This window comes from Castor canadensis, chromosome 11, assembly GCF_047511655.1.
Source record: "Castor canadensis chromosome 11, mCasCan1.hap1v2, whole genome shotgun sequence".
Lineage (NCBI taxonomy): Eukaryota > Metazoa > Chordata > Mammalia > Rodentia > Castoridae > Castor > Castor canadensis.
Genome location: NC_133396.1, coordinates 34070001 through 34086976, shown reverse-complemented (window position 1 = coordinate 34086976; position 16976 = coordinate 34070001). Strand labels below are relative to the sequence as shown.

Below are 16976 nucleotides of genomic sequence, written 5' to 3'. Positions count from 1 at the left end.
TGTCACAGGTATCTTGTAGATGGCAAAGCCTAAAATGTCTACTGTCTAGCTCTTTACAGAAAAACATTGCCAACCCGTTCTGTGTGACTACCATACTGGAATAATTCAGTGTAGAGCCTATGCAGCAGCTCTAAAACAATTTACTGAATAAAATATCTGTAGTTGATAAGACTAACATTCAATAATGATGCTTTTAAGTGATGAAACATTCAAATTCATATCTTTCCAATGTAAATCATACAGTACTGTGTATTGTATTGGGGCTAGTTTTTATAAATCTTGAGTTTATGCATGAAATTATAGAAAGCCTTGTTATTACAGATTAATTAGTAAACACACATAAGTTTGACCTTATATATTTTATCCTTCCACAAAATCGATGCATTAGTTATGCATGCCTCCATATTTACCATTACCTCAAAATGAGACAGTCACAATTCTACTCCTATCATTTTCCATCTATTAAGATACTACTTATCTAGAATCAACTGAAAATCCATGCTCTTTCTATTTTACTTTATTTTTGAGATGGGGTCTCCCTATGCTGCCCAGGATAGTCTTGAACTCCTACATACCAGAAAGCATCTTACCTTAGCCTCCCAAGTAGCTGGGAATACAAATGTACACCACCAATGCTTGACTAAAAACCATATTCTTTTTCTTTTCTTTTCTTTTTTTCAGACTGGGGCTTAAACTTAGAGCTTACACCTTGAGCCACTCCACCAGCCCTTTTTTGTGATGGGTTTTTTGAGATAGAATCTCTTGAACTATTTGTCTGGGCTGGCTTCGAACTGTAATCTTCTTGAGTAGCTAGGATTACAGGTGTGAGCCACCGGTGCCTGGCTCTAAAGCCATATTGTTAGTGACACCTTCTCTGATTGTCTAATCAACATTCATTATTGTTTCCTATGTTCCTCTATATGTTATTAGAAATTCTGTTCAATATTTGTTTCACTATATTTTCTATTATTGACTGATCTATTTCCACTTCTATTACCTTCTTATTTTACATTATTTAGGAGACCATTTCTTATTCATAGATATAGATATTTATATCTACACCTGTATCTATGAATGTGTTCTCTGTCCCACTATAGTGCCTATCAAAGTTCCTTGTATATGGTAAACACCCACTGAATTGGACTGCTTGACACTGTACACCTAGTTCTGCTCTATGTTCCAATCTGTTGCTTATCTCACCAAGCTAGGTTGCCTCCAGTACATCTGTCCTCTTCTCAAAAATGCAAAAGGAAAGTTAGAAATTCTTTTAAATGAAATGTACACAGAATTTTAAATTTCTACAATGCTCCATGTGATATTCGATACTTTAAATGTGAACTAATCTCCATAGCAGTAATTTTTCCTTAAAAGACTAATATTTCATCAGGTTTATCAATAACCTACTCCCTCATTTAGTCTTTCAATCAAATTGTTCATACTCTAATCCTCTCGTAAATAAACACAATGTTCCAACTCAGCTGTTGGTGACAGAATGTGTTCACAATGAATACCCTCCTCATCTTGGCAAGAATTACAGAATTAGCTAATTACAGCACAGTTTCTTGTATCTGTTTTCATTAGGATAAGAGGCAGTCTGGATATATCAAAAAGCAAATGACTGGGAAGACATCTTAGAATCTTTCTGCAAAGATGTAAGTTCCACTAAGTCTGCTTAGATTGGGGGATTTCTCCACCATGTGCATTTTTTCCCATGGCAACTGGGAAACTTCCAAGGTGTGAATTTTTCATGAATTAAGGAAGCCAAAAAGATACCACTAAGTAACCTAGCCAAGAAAAAATTCTTTGGAGGAATCTGGAAACTTTTAGGGGCCAGAAATTTTAAAAAAGAAAAAAAAGATAGATACACAAAGTATTAGATAAGCCCCTGACATAAGGGAGTTTGAATTTTCTTTGGGGGAGAAAAAAAATAAACATGAAATAACTTGAAAACAATAATAAATATCATATCTTATAGACAATAATTCAATGTATTTCTTTTGGGATGGGGATATAGTTTAGTGGCTAGAGTGCCTCCTTACCATGCTCAAGGCACTGAGTTTAATCCTCCACACCAACAAAAAATAGAAATTAAAAAACTTAAAACTTAAAAATATTTCTTTCAATTTTTACTGCTACATCACAAATTATTATGGCTACTGGACCGATGCCATAAAAAAAAAAAAAAAAAACCCAGAATACTACTTGAACCTAAACATTTAACCACAATATCTGGGCAAAGGTGGCTCATGCTTGTAATCCTAGCTACTAAGGAGGCAAACATCAGGAAGAGCACAAGTTGAAGTCAGCCAAGGCAAATACTTCTCGAGAACCTATCTCAAAAAATCCATCAAGGCCTGGCAAAATGGTTCAAGTGGTAAAGAGTGCCTACCAAGCATGAGGCCCTAAGTTCAAACCCCAGTGCTGCCAAAAAACAAAACAAAACAAAAAAAGGATTTAACCACAATAAAGATGAAAAAAAATGGAGATGCTTTTTTATTTTTTATGATTTGTATTCCACTTATTTCTGAAAGGACTAGAGAGGAAATCTTCATACTTAAACAATGTGTAGTGCTTGCTTCGGCAGCACATATACTAAAAGTGGAACGATACAGAGAAGATTAGCATGGCCCCTGCGCAAGAATGACACACAAATTCGTGAAGCGTTCCATATTAAAAAAAAAAAATGTGTACTACTTACAGCTAAAACAAAAACATATCCCTCAAACAATGTAGGAAAGAATGTAAATAATAAATCTAGGCACTGAGGTGACCCAATGATATTTGGACCAAAAGATGTGAAACATGAATATCCTATCATTTTCTTACAACACAATGTAAAACTACTACCAAACATCTCTTTGCCATGAGTTCTATCATAAAGTTGATGAATACACTATATTAGAAATTTCCATTCTTAGAGAATTTAGAGAATATCTGTCCTGCATCTTTATTTATTCATCTTCTAATAACAAAGGATGACAATGTTAATAAACAAGATCTTATGTTTTTTTCTTCTCCAGCTAAGGATGCAAACTGCAAGAACAAAATCATGCTATTCAAGGAACAGCATGAACTCATTCACTTTGTACTTGCTAATAAATAATTAACATTTTGTTGAGATAGGTAAAGAGATACTGCAGTCACATAGATACCTACAGTTTAAGATACTAGTTAACAATATAAAAGAAAATGTCTTCATTTTTTCCTATTAATTTCGTTCTGATGTCACAATACATAAAAATAACAAATTTTGAACAGGTAAAACAACTTGGCTGCCAAGAAGATCATCACTTTTGACACAACAGTGCAAAGGATACATTCTAAAATTTCTACATTAAAAGACAAAATCCCTTTATGTCACTATAGATACAAAAGTCTTCCTGTTTTTTTCCAATAATGAATTAACTATAAACTTATCATATATTCTATTCCAGGCCAACAGAACACTAATTTGCTGTGAAAAAAAAATCATTTTGACAAAAGTCAACTGAAAATGTTAACTAAAATATGAAAATCATCTCAAGATGAAAGAACCAATGAATATAAATTCACGATCAAAATTATAAAACACCCAGTGCTGGCAGCTCATGCCTAGCTACTCAGGAGGCAGAGATCAGGAGGACACTGGGTTTGAAGCCAGACCCAGGCAAATGGTTCAGAAGACTCTACCTTGAAAAAAAAATCACAAAAAAGGGCTGGCAGAGTGGCTCAAATGCTAAGAGTTCTTGCCTTGCAAGTGGGAGGCCCTGAGTTCAAATCCCATGCTGCCAAAAAAAAAAATCACAAAACATATGAAATAAGCCACTGACAGCATCAGAAATAATAGCATAGGAGTTGCAGGTGTGGCTCAAGTGACAGAGCACCTGCCTAGCAAGCAAGAAGCCCTGAGTCCAAACCCCATATGGATTTAAAAAAAGCATGAAACTCAGACCCACAAAAACAATGCAATTATTGGCTGTAGGATATTTTTAAAGGATATAAAAAACATAACTAGGGGATAGGACTTAATTGAATGAGCAAGCAGATCTGAAAGGGAACCTGGTAGAATTTCTAGAAATTGGTAATATAATCATTAAAATTAGAAACTCAATTTGAATGGGAAGACAGGTCCAAAGTATTTACCCAGATAAAACATGGGAGACATAAAAGAAATGGAAACTATCAAAGAGAAGTTAATAGACAAGAAGTAAAGACCGAGAATGTATAACATAATTAAGAGTTCCAGGAGAAAATGGGAAGAGTCAAAAGGCAACATTTGAAGAAACAGTAGCTAAGAATTTCTCAGAATTCATGCAAACCATAGTTTCTCATACAGGAACAGGAGAAACAAAAGAAAACCACTTTGTATAGAATATTGTGAAGCTGAAGAACACCAAAGACAAAAAAATATTTTAGAGGCCCATGGGAGAAAAGACAAAAAATGGGGAACTTTTTTTTTCTTAGCAGGCACTCTACCACTTGAGCCAGCAGGAAGAAGGAAATGGAAGAAAGGACTGAAATGCTGGAATCCTAACAAAGAAAATAATAAACACAACTAAGTCTAAAAAAACCACAAATTATAAAACAATAACAAGGATGTCTACTTTATAGAATTAATACAAAGTAGAACTAAAATATCATTCAACAAATAATTGCCTTTAAGGAATATTATAAAGTTTAAGCATTCAGACCTGTACTCTAAGAAAGTTGGTAAATATCATTAACTTTGTATTTTAGGTTAAATATGTACATTAACTTATTTTTGTAGGAAATAGCAGATTAGGGTACCATTAAGAGACAAGACAAATGGCAGGCGGCTACGTAAAGGAGCACAGAGTCTACATTAACATTTTTACAATAACCAATAAAAGAGATAAAATGTATGAAATGTCAAAGAAGGACAAGAGTAAAGAAATGAAGGAAGATAAGCAAACTCCTTCTGCCTCAGCCTTCTGAGTGTTGAGATTACAGGAACATACAACTTAAAACCGTCTCTTAAAAAAAGACAGACTAGATTTTCAAAAATAAAATTTAGCTATTTATGTTCCCAAAAAGACTTGTCTAAAGTATATAAAACAGACTGAAAGTAAAAGGATAAAGTTATTCCAGACAACATTAACCAAAAGAAACCAGTAAGAGACAGTATAAAAGTAATTGGTTTTTTTGGCGCTACTGCTCATGCCTGTTTACGTGAATCACTCCACCAGTCCCCAAATTTTTGTGTATGAGGTCAACAGCCTCCTCTTCCACATGTTCCCACCACGATACTCTGCCTCACCATGGGCCCAGAATCAATGAAGCCAAGGAATATACCTGAAATCTCTGAGACTGTAGCTAAAATAAATCCTTTTTCCTTTAAGTTGTCTTCTCAGGTATTTTGGTCATCAGTACATAAAGAAGAGTTGTTGCAGTTGCAAATCTAACCCTGTGGTTCTTAAGCCTTTGGAACTGGTTTGTGTGAGGAATTTGGAAGTTTGGAAAGGCAGGCTAGATAAAGCCTAGGATGCTATAAGCAGAGCAAGAATGGGTGATTCTTGTGGGAGCTCAGAAGACCAGAATGCTGATAAAAATGCAGACAGTAGACTGTGCTAATGAGATACTCACTCTATTGTGAACTGAACTAGAGGCCAATCATGTTAGATTTGGAAAAGAATTTCTCTACATGTTGTCCATGTCTTGCAACTTTGACTAGGCTGAATTTAAAAGCAATGGGCTGAGCTGGGGGCATAGCTCAAGTAGTACAGAGCCTGCTAACAAGCACAAGACTCTGAGTTCAAACTCCAAAACTGCTCCCCCCCACACACAAAAGCAATAGACTGATAAATTTGGCAGAGGAAATATCAAGACAGTGTAGCATTCAGGATACGACAAGGATATTGCTAGTTATTTTTAGGCAGGTTTACAGTAAGCAAAAAACAGAGCAGAAAGATCTAAAAAAAAAAGTGTATTAGAAAACAACTTTTAAAAAATTTATAAGCCAGGCACTGATGGCTCACGCCTGTAATCCTAGCTACTCAAGAGGCAGACATCTGGAGGGCTGAGGTTCGAAGCTAGCCAGGGCAAATAGTTCAAGAGACCCTATCTCGAAAAAACCCTTCACTCCTCCACTGGAAGAGTGGCTCGACGTGTAGGCTCTGAGTTCAAACCCCAATACCACAAAAAAAAAAAAAAAAAAGAAAGAAAGAAAATTTACTGTTGAGGACATCTCAAGAACTGGCCAGGGCCAATGAGTGGCTCCAGCTCAAGAGAGAGGCCATGTGAACTACAAATGGTAAGGCCACAGGGGCAGAGCTTCTCAAGCCCACTGAAGCTCACAACACAGTATCAAGTGCTCAAATACATAGATCTAGAGGATTTAATGTTTGCCCAGCTGAGTTTCAGTCTCTTTTTTTTGGTCTGATTCTTCCTTGCTATTCTCCTCTTCTTTCCTTTTGAAATGGAAATGTTTTCTGTGTCATTAAATATTGTATATTAGATGTAATTTTCTTTTTAATTTTATAGGGACGCACAGCTAAGAGTTTGCTTGAGTCCCAAAGGAGACTTCGAATTTGGACTTTTGAACAATGTTGGAACTTGTTAAGACTTTGGCTGTGTTGATTCTGGACCAATGGTTAGGCAGAACATCATGGAAATGGGAGCATGTGGAGGAGGAAGCTGTTCACCACATGACACTCAGGAATCAGAGGACAAGGGTCTGGGAACCAGATGTAACCTTCATAGGTATACCCTCTGTGACCTTCCGCCAAGTAGGCCCCATCTGATCCCCAGACTACGGACTATAATCTATGAAGTAAATAAATCTTTCTTCTCCTTAAAAAAAAGGAGAGGAAAGTAAACAAGGTCATTACATAATCCTACAAGCTATACTTAATCAGGAAAACATAAATATTCTACACTTTATATACCTAATAGCAGAGCTCCATAATATTTTTTTAAAGACCAAACAATAGAATTATGTGAATAAATGCATAAATTCACTATCACAATAGAAGTAATTAATTCATCTTTCAGTAACAGATAGATGAGTGAAAAAATTACTAAGCATATTAAAACCTTGAGTGACATAATTAACAATTCTTATTTTATAATATTTTATTTATTCATTTCTACTTTTTTTTTTTTGATAGTAGTAGGGTTTGCACTCAGGGCCTTGTGCTTGCTAGACAGGCACTCTATAGCTTAAGCCATGCCCCCAGCCCTTTTTAATCATTTTTTTGTTTGTTATTTTTTGGCAGTACTGGCATTTGAACTCAGGACCTCATGTTTGCTAGGCAGACACTTTATCACTTGAGCCGCCTGGGTCTCTCAAACTATTTTCTTGGGGCTGGCCTTGAACCTGGATCCTCCTGATCTCTACCTCCTGAGTAGCTAGGATTATAGATATGAACTACCAGTGCCTGGCTGCTTTGGTTATTTTTGAGATAGGGTTTCTGGGCTGGTGGAGTGGCTCAAGCAGTAAGAGTGCTGGCCAAGCAAACACAAGACCATGAGTTCAAGCCCCAGTGCTGCCCAAAAAAAAAAAAAAAAAAAAAAAAAGTTTATGCCCAGGATATTTTATTTATTTATTTTATTTTGCTGTGTTGGAGATCAAACCCAACAATGGGAGGCAAGTGCTCTACCACTGGGCTAAATTTTCAGTCCAGTGATCATATTTGGGATTTATACCCAGCAACTGGCAAATACACACTCTGTTCAAGCACACATGAAACATTTTTGAAAACTGACCACCAGTGTACGCTACAAAGCAAGACTGAACATGTAGCAAAGTATTTGTGTCACCTGGGCATGGTGTTACATGCCTGTAATCCCAGCACAAATGAAAGTGAGGCCAACCTGGGCTACATAGTGAGACTCTGTCCCAAAAAAAATTGTGTCATACCCAGATCATATTTTCTGAAGACTACTCAATTAAGTTAAAAAGTTTCATAACATAAAGAGCAACGATAGAAAATACTTCAGTAGAGATGGGTACAGTGGTGTACTACTATAGTCCCAGCTACTCAAAGACTGACCAGGTGTTCAGAGTCAGCCTACACAGCATACCAAGACACCATCTCAAGAAAAAAAAAAAAAAAACCCTCCCCAAAAGCAACAAAACAGCAGCAACAACAAAAAACTGCAGTAGACATCTGATGATGGAAAAGTCTTCAAAGAACTTTTCAGCTGTAGGACACAGAAGGAATAACAGAATTACACAGTCACTATTTTGAATCACTAATGAAATATGAATCTAGGCAAAGATCATTAATGGCAGCTAAAACCATTTACACCATTGAGGGGAAGAACGAATACACAGCTGATTACACTCAAAACTTTTTTTTTTTTTAGGTGGGGTTTTACTCCATAGTCCAAGCTGGCCTCAAACTCAAGATCCTCCTACCTCAGAGTCTCCCTAGCGCAGAGTTCTGATGGAGAAACATTTAAAGTTGATGTGAAAACTGTCAAATAACCGGTGACTGTCAAGACCATGTTGGAAGATTGGGTCTATATGATAAGGGGGATGATGACCCAGTTCCTCTACCAAATATGAGCACAGTAATTTTAAAAGAGGTCATTTCACTGGCCTGCAGGTGTGGGTCAAGTGATAGGGTGCCTGCTTTACAAAGGCATAGCCCTGAGTTCAAAACTCCAGCCCCACCAAGAGATCATTCATTCAGTGGTAAACCCACTGCAAGAATGACCCACCTCCTCTTCCTGAGGAACAAAGAAAAGTAAACAGGGCAGAATATATATCAAGTGATAGAACACTTGCCTACCATCTGAGAGACCCTGGGTTCAGTCCCTAGTAGTGAGAAAACAACAGAAAATCTCCTTGTTTGGGACCAAGAATTCTGGAACATTGAGCAAGTAACACTTTTTGAACTTACTCTGGTTACAAATACTTAGACAAAGTATGGCCAATATGATCAATGGGAAAACTAAGGAAATTTGTAAAAATTTTAACATCAAAACAACTTTACTAGGATGGGGGCATGACTCAAGAGGTAGGGTGCATGAGAAGAAAGGGGAAGAGTAGGTGGAAGGGGGAAGGAGGAAGGAAAAGAGAAAGAAAGGAAAAAAAAAAAAGAAAGAAAAACTTTACTAATCAGGTAGGGTGACTCACCAGCTACTTGGGAAGTAGAGTTTGGGAGGATCTAGGTTCAAGGCCAGTCACAGCAAAAAAATTATCCATAACCCATCTCAACCAACAACCCAGGTGTGGTGGTGTGCTCCTGCAATCCAACTGTATGGGAGGCCATAGGTAGGAGGATTGCTTGAGGATGCCCCAGGGCAAAAACACAAAAACCATTTTGCTAAAACAAAAATAGCTGGGAGTGTGGCTCAAATAGAAGCATGCCTGCCTAACAAGCATAATGTTGAATTCAAACCCCAGTACCCCCAAAAAAAATTCTTTAAAAACTTTTGTGAAATAAAAAAAGTTTAATTAAAGTATATATAACATTTGACATATAGTAAGTTCTGTCGATTCTTTCTTCTCATGTTCTGTCAGGTGCCACTTAACTTGACTGATTTATATAGAAATTCTCCCTGCTTGGTATGAACAATTCACCTTGCTTTAGCCATACATACCCACATAAATGTGGGTATCATTAAGATCACTTCTAATCAAGAACATCACTAGCAGGGCGCTGGTGGCTCACACCTGTAATTCTCTAGCTACTCAGGTCACAGAGATCAGGAGGATCCAGATTTGAAGCCAGCCCAGGCAAATAGTTCGTGAGACCCTATGTTGAAAGAAAACATTACAAAAATAGAGCTGATGGGAGTGGCTCAAGGTGTAGGCCCTGAGTTCAAACCCTAGCACCACACACAAAAAAAATCACTTAAAATAATTATCTTTATGTTTACTAATTAACATAAACCACATTCTAATAAATGTAAAACACATAAATAAATTGCTGTATTAACATTAAAAATTAGTTCAATTAGTAACTGAATACTAAAAATTAGAACTAATTTTTAAAATTAACACAGCAACTTTCTTATTTTCAGTTTATTGCTGATAAAGCATGATATATAAAATTTTTAATAATGATAAGCACTTGCCATATGCCAGACATTATGCTCGGTACTTTGCATATAAATTATCACTTAGTTGACAATTATTATTTCACAGATGAAGAAATTGAGGCATAAGAAAGTTAGCTAACTGGTTCACAATAGCATAGTTAGTATGCAGCACAGCAGATAAAGCTGTATCATATATTAGGTTCCTGCTCATGATTATTCATGTTTATTCCTCTTATTTGTCATTACTCTAGTATAATGACTGCTATTACTATATAATACTTCCTTTTGGTAAATATGGAAATACAAACAAAACTCTGAACAGACAAAAAAGTTGTAAAACTAGACACATATACCCAAACATGGTAGCATACTCCTATAATCCCAGTTACTCAGGAGGCTTAGACAGGAGAATTGCTTGAGCCTAGGAGTTTGAAGGCTAGCCTGAGTGAAACTCTGTGTCAAAAAAAAAAAAAAACCAGAACACCCCACAAACCCACAAATAATACTAGATAAGAAATTTCTTTTAGCTAAACACCAGTGGTGGCTCAAGCACACCTGTAAATTCCAGCTCCTTGGGAAGTGGAGGCAGGAGGATTGTAGCTCCAGACAAGCCTGGGCAAAAAGTTAGCAGGATCCCATCTCAACAGACAAGCCAGACATGGTGGCACATCTGTAATCTCAGCTTTATGGAAGGCAATAGGAGGATCATGGTCAGAGGATGGCCTGGGCAAAATGACCCTATCTGAGAAATAAATAAAGCAGAAAGAGCTAGGGTTGCCTCAAGTACTAAAAAGCTTGCCTAGCAAGCTCAAGGCCAAGCCCCTTGTCTCCAAAAACAAAAAAACTACCCTAATACATGGAAAACAACTAAAAGCAAGCAAAAATTAGAGTCTATCTTTGAAAGAAAAGGGCGAGCTTCCTCACAATTTTTGTAGGGGGTGGGACTGGACTGGGGTCTGAACTCAGGGCTTCATACTTGCAAAGCAGACACTGTAGTGCTTGAACCACACTTCCAGTTCATTTTGCTCTGCTTATCTTTTTTCTTTGGCAGTACTGGGGTTTTAACTCAGGGCCTTACACTTGTTAGGAAGGCTCTATACCACTTGAGCCAGCCCATTTTTGTGTTGGGTATTTTTGAGATAGGGTCTTGCTTTTTTTTTGCTCTGCCTGGCCTCGAATCTCAATCCTCCTGATCTCAGCCTCCCAAGCAGCTAGGATTATAGGCATGAGCCACTGGTGTCCAGCTTCCTCTTCATATTTCAAGTAATAAACACTTAGTAATTCTACAATTGAAATAGCTATTAACAATTGAATATCCATTACACAGAATTTGATGTCTGAATTAGAAATGCTATTATTGTGTACATTCCCTTCAAAGTGCCAAAATTTATATCTTTAACACACCTAGAAATGCATATTTACGTGTAGGTATTAAAGAGTCCTAATTCATCTTCTATTTTCTTTTTTGAGATACTACATAGCCCAAGATGGCCTGAAACTCACTCTCCTCATGCATTGGCCTCTAGAGTCTTGAGATTACATGTGGGCACCGCCATACCTAGTCCTCTATTTTCTTTTATACTGAAGCATTTACTCATCAATTCAAATAATTTCTGTATTGGTTATGTACGCTCTATAGAACTTTTCAAATGGCAAATGCTACACAAATTAGAATACTACAAAACGATTAGTCCATAGGCACCAATAATAAATTAGTAAATCTGCAGAGAAAAGTCAGTCTATAGACTCCCATTCTTTCTATTTTTTTGGTGGGACTGGGCTTTGAATTCAGGGCTTCATGCTTGCTAGGCAGGCACTCTACTGCTTAAGCCACATCTCCAGTCCATTTTATTCTGGCTATTTTCAGATGGGATCTCTCCAACTATTTGCTGGGGCTGGCCTCGAACCATGATCCTCCTGATCTCAATCTCCCAAGAAGCAAGAATTACAGGCATGAGCCACCAGCACCTGGCTTAGACTCCCATTTTTAAGAAATAACTTTTGGGCCAATAAAGTATTTAAAATGTGTGTTCAGAGAACTTCTACACAAAATACCTTATGTGATATAATCTATTACTATGTGAGTTTTGCCATCTTTATACATACTTTATAACCAGTCTGAGTTAGAGTCAGATAGTCCCATAGGTAGTCTTTGCCATTTACTATTTATAGGACTTTGGGCCTTGAAGTACTTATATAATTGAATTTCAATGAGAATTATATATAATTATGCACAAAAAGTATTTGGAACACTGACTGAGCCATAGTCGAAGGTCAGTGTCAGATGCTAATGCTACATTAAATGGGCAACAGTCTCCCTCAGAGTTCTCAAAATCAAAATTATGTAACTATGGGCTGGGAGTGTGGCTCAAGTGGTAGAGCACGTGCTTAGTAAGCAAAAATACCACCAAAAAGGGCTGGTGGAGTGGCTCAAGGTGTAGGCCCTGAGTTCAAGCCCCAGTACCGCTAAAAAAATAATCTGTAGATGGGCTAAAAAAATAATCTGTAGATGGTTTTCAATATGTTTGGAAGAAATCTTTCTAGAAATTTATTTCAGTAATTTATCCAATGGAAAGCTAATGGTTTATGCATAAAGATTCTGATTTCAATGTTATATAAGTAATAGAAAAATCAAACTTAAAATTTCAAAATATACGACTAATTTATCAAATTATGCATAACCTGCAGATGAAATATTAGGTAACAAAACAAAAACATGGAAATCTACATGAGAATATGAAAAGTGTCTACCACATACCAAGCAAAAAGAACAAAATATATAACACAGTATAACAGCAACTCTGTAAAACTTATATGGCTGTGGAACTGGGACTAGAAAGGAAAGCACAAAATAGTTTAGTTTTATAAGGGTGGCAGAGCAATGCATTACTTTCTTTCCTTTCATCCACAGTTTTAATAATTCGTTTATTAAAAATAAAAGTTGCATTATTCCTTTTAAAATAGTGCAGAACAGTTTGATGGGGAAAAGAACATTATTTCAATGCAGGATGGTAAGACAACTAGATTATCTACACGTGAAAAATGAACTCATATCCCATCCCCAAAATGGATCATAGACCTAGATGCAAGAACTAAAACTGCAAAGCTCCTAGAAAACAGAAAATCTACAGCTTTGGGTTAGGCAACATCAAAAGCACAAGTGACAAAAGAATAAAAAAAATACCTGTATTGAAATATACTATCAAAGAAAATGAAGCTGGATGTGGTGGCATGCAACCTGTCACTTCAACTACATGGGAAGCCTAAGGAGGAGGACTGTGGTCCAGACCAGCCTCGGCATAAACATGAGACCCTATTAGAAAAATCACTAGGGCTGGTGGAGTGGCTCAAGTGGTAGAGTGCCTTCCTAGCAAGTGTGAAGCTCTGAGTTCAAACTCCAGTCCCATCAAAAAAATTTAAAAAAAAAGAAAAATAAAGAAAAAAGAGCTGGGACATGGCTCAAGTGACAGTGCTTGCCTAGCAAACTCAAGGCCCTGAGTTCAAACTTCAGGACCACAGAAACACAACAAAAAGACAACTCAAGCCAGTGCTGGTGGCTCATGCCTGTAACCCTAGCTACTCAGGAGGCAGAGATCAGGAGGACTGAGGTTCAAAGCCAGCCTCAGCAAACAGTTCTCAAGACCCTATCTTGAAAAAAGCCCTTCACAAAAATAGGGCTGGTGGAGTTGGTCAAGGTGTAGGCCCTGAGTTCAATTCCCAGTACTGGGAAAAAAAAAAAAAAGACAACTCAATTGAAAAATGAGTAATGGAATTGAACAGATTTTTCTCCAAGAAGCTATACAAATGGTCATAAACATACAAAAAGATGTAAAACCAAATTAATACACTTAAGACATTTGAAGATGAATTCTATTAACATCCCTACAAAAGTAAATAAACTAGCCTTGCTCAAGAACTATTCCCTTTCAAACAAGTCTACTCATTAAAAAATTCTTTCTTCTTTGGACTGAAGTTTGTCATCCTATCATCTTTGGTCCCAGAGCTGCTTTATGCCTAAAATTAATGACAAAGGACTGATACTGCTATCATTTAGAATATGCCAATTTTGTCAAATGCAGTACCTAAGTCTGGACACACGCCAGATGTAATGAATCTTGGAAAAATCTACTAATTAAATTTTGGCAAGCAAATCATGTTGCTAATTCATTCTAATCCTACCAACAGTAAAATTTCTTTGTCACAAATGCTGCCATTAGGCTATTTATCTTCGACAATTCTTTTAACTGACTTTTTCCAACTCAAATGCAGGATTATATATTTACATATACTACATTTCTTGTTTAAGGGCTAGGGGTATAGTTTAGTGGTAGAAGGCTTGCCTAGCTAGCGTGCCCAAGACCCTGGGTTCAATCACTAGCACCATCCCTTTTCCCCAAAATTTGCCCCTAAATTTCTTATTTAAAGCAATCTGTTAAGTTCTAGTTGCCACATTCTTCCAAATAATTTTTGTTGTCATTTCTGAATTTAATCAACATGCTGTCAATGCCATTACTTAGTATTCACCCCTAATCTGGCATTCTCCTATTCTCAGTAACTCCTCAAAGTTCATCTTTCTTACCTACAAGAACTCACAGCATTCTCAAATGTAATTAACTCATGTTAGGAAACAAAGTCATAATGAGTAGTTAAAATGCTTTCTTAATTAAGTTTCACCTATATTGAACTTTAATTCTTACTGATATTTTTACTGTTACAAAGATTGTTCTCATTAATCGCTGATGGCTCAAGTCTTTAATCCTAGCTACTCAGGGGGCAGAGATCAAGAAGATCGAAGTTCAAAGCCAGACTGGCCAAATAGTTATCAAGACCCTATCTCAAAAATACCCAACACAAAAACAGTGGTTGGTGGAGTGGCTCAAGTGGTAGAGGACCTGTCTAGCAAGTGTGAGACCTTGAGTTCAAACCCCAGTATAGCAAAAAACAAACAAACAAACAATCAAACAAAAAAAACCCCACCTCACTTGGAAGTGTTATATAAATAACACAGAGCACAAAAGTACATGTAAACATATACATGATCTCTAATTTAGTTATAATTACCTTTGTAAAGAATAATATTTCTAAAGGATGTTTGTTTTTTTGGGGGGAGGTTTGGAGGGGATCTTAACTCAGGGCCTCACTCTTGCTAAGCAGGCACTCTACCACTTGAGTCACTCCACCAGCCCAAGGCAGCTATTTTGAGGAGCAAAATACAAGTAATTTTTCTGGGTTTTTTTTTCTTTTTTTGCTGCGGTTTAAAAAATTCCTACAATATGTATATGCCTTTTATCTCATTAAAAAATGCTATTTAATATATATATTGAGGACAGGGTATGGTGGTACATGCCTATAATCTCAACTACTCAGGAAATGGAAATCAGGAAGAACCTGATTAGAGGCCAGCCCTGCCAAAAAGTTGGAAAGACCCTCATCTCAACAGAAAATTAGGTATGGTGGTATAAGCCTAATTCCAGCTAGAAGGAAAGCATAGGTATGAGGATTGAGGTCTAAAGCTAGACTCAGGTAGGAAAAAGTGCAGACCCTAGCTGAAAAATAACTAAAGCAAAAAAGGGATGGGGATATGGCTCAAGTAGTAGAATGCCTGCCTAGCAAGTGCGCTATCCTGAGTTCAAAACCCAGACTACCAAAAACATGTTTAATTATTACACATACTTTACTACAATAAAAAAAAAAATGGACGCCACAGCCAGACACCAGTGGCTCACCTGTAATCCTAGCTACTTGGGAGGGTGAGATGCAGACAATCAAGGTTCAAGGTCAGCCCAGGCAAATAGTTTGTGCAACCCCCATCTCCAAAATAACCAGAGCAAAATGGACTGGGGGGGTGGGACTCAAGCAATAGAGCACCTGCTTTGCAAGCATGAAGCCCTGAGTTCAAACCCCAACCCCACAAAAAATTTTTAAAAAATGGACATGCATTCATTTGTTTATCACGTACTTACCAAAGACCTACTAGGCATCAAGCATTTAGTATTCTAGATGTTAAGGATAGGACAGTAGGCAAAACAGACCATACTTTCACAGATCATAGTCTTAAGGAGGAAACTAATACAGAATAAATTCTTTGTATAGTAAAATTCTATTTGAGATATAGAACACTATCATCCTTTCAACACTTATTGAATGCCCTTTGTGCTCTTCCAAGGATATTTATTAACCTCCCATCCCCACAAAACTACACTTTACTTCTCCTGGCCACAGGTAAAAATAGTATTCAGTAAGAATTCAAGTCTTCAATTTATATTTTTTGAAATTTAAATATGTTGGATTTCATTTTAGTCTCAAATGATACATCCTTTTACCTTTTTTTTTTTTTTTGGTTTTGTTTTGTTTGGCAGTCCTGGGGTTTGAACTCAGTTGCCTCGGGTGAGCTAGGCAAGTGCTCTACCACTTGAGCCATGCCTCCAGCCCCCTTTTACCACTTTTAATAAAATGGGAGTATGGCTCAAGTGGTAACATGCTTACTTAGCATGCTCGAGGCCCTGGGTTCAATTTCGACCGTCCACCAGACCTCTACCACTTGAGTTATGTCCCAAGCCCTAACAGAGACTATTTGCATTTGATTAACTCATTTAAGAGCGTTTTAAAGGTACAGAATCTTTTTTAAATGTAAATGACAGATTGAAACAAAGCCCAGAATTACATGCCTGTAATCTAAGCATTTGGGAGGCTGAGGCAAGAAGATCAAGAGTTGGGAGGACAGCCTGAGCTATATATCAAGATCCTGTCTCAAAAAAAAGAAAAAAAACAATGAAACAATGGCTAGGGATGTAGCCTAGTGGTAGAGCACTTGCCTAGCATACCCAAGGTTCTGGGTTCAATTCCCAGCACCATATAAAAAAACACACACAGCACATTGTAAAGCATTCATAAATTAGGTATCTATGAGGTGGTTAAATCAAATTCAGGGTTTATTTATTGAAACAAAACAATAAATAATGCCTAAGATGACCAATTTAGTGAAT

The 16976-nt window shown here is 37.0% G+C and overlaps 1 protein-coding gene and 1 non-coding gene across 2 annotated transcripts in view; one reads left to right on the top strand and one right to left on the bottom strand.

Moving 5' to 3' along the window:
• Ppm1e (protein phosphatase, Mg2+/Mn2+ dependent 1E) overlaps positions 1-16976 on the bottom strand; it is a 128228-nt gene that overhangs the window by 94239 nt on the left and 17013 nt on the right. The gene's annotated exons all lie outside the window — the stretch shown is intronic.
• Positions 2569-2675, top strand: LOC141414258 (U6 spliceosomal RNA). Its single transcript, XR_012439320.1, has one exon. It is a non-coding gene; the product is annotated as a U6 spliceosomal RNA (small nuclear RNA).